Here is a 1,050-nt window from a genome sequence, read left to right as displayed (position 1 = left end):
GGGGTGAGTAGTGAATGACACAAAGCTGCGTATTGGTAATTACAGCAAGATGCAGGGCTTCTATTATGGCCTCTGAGAAACTTTAAATCGATGTGAGATGTTTTCCAGACATTTTGTCAAAACGCCTATCTGCGATCGATACTGTTATAGGCCCGCACCTGTAACTAATTCCAAATCAATATGTTTTAAAATGCAGACATGTCTGCCAAGCTCGCTGTGAGGAGAGGAACTCGAACGAGTCGAATTACGCTCTGATGAAAACACAGGCAAAAGTCTGCAGCTTGAAAGTGCTCTCAGGTTTGTGACCGACAGTTCCAACCAGAAACCTCATAAATCTTTACACGTGAAAAAGGATGAGGTTCCTCGTATTGATCAAGCGGATTTGGTAAATATGTCTTGACCATTTTGGAGTCGACTTGAGCATGAAAGATTTGAAAGCTCGTAAGGAGAGGCATTTACTCCACACTGCGGCAATGATCGGTAGATCTAACAGCACTATTTGACATATAACTTCTATCCACATTAATGCCCGCATTATGCGTTCATGCATGTGAAGTGAGAGACAGATCATTTGCCATACCAGGATGCTCTTAGAGGAATTGCAGCCATTGGTATTTAGAGGATTGTGAGGATATGGGAGCCATTAAAGTCCATTGCAAGAGGTTGAGGGTGTCTAACAAGCCCCTGCAGCCATGAGTCATTAGTGCACGTGCTCTGCCCAATGATCGATGTTAATTTATGTCCGCTGCGGTCAGCTATCCACTCTCACTTTCAAGCTGATCAACTTTATTCCGTCTCCTCGCAAACACGTGTCCTCTTTGTTCATTTAGCATTCAAAGTCAGACCTGGGCACTCGATTGCACTCAGCCAAACAGTAGCTGCTGTGCATGGTGCGGAAATGCAGAGGCCACAGTCCTGTGAGGTATAAAGGACAGGGAGCTGGCACTGCTCCCCTGTCAGATAGCACAACTCTCTTTTAATGATGCATAGGTCCCTGGCATCCTTGGGGAGGATGTGTTCCTTGGGTCACAGTCCAGAAACCAGAAATTT

The sequence above is a fragment of the Pleuronectes platessa genome, chromosome 2 (genome assembly GCF_947347685.1).
Source record: "Pleuronectes platessa chromosome 2, fPlePla1.1, whole genome shotgun sequence".
NCBI lineage: Eukaryota > Metazoa > Chordata > Actinopteri > Pleuronectiformes > Pleuronectidae > Pleuronectes > Pleuronectes platessa.
This window is presented reverse-complemented; position numbering follows the sequence as displayed.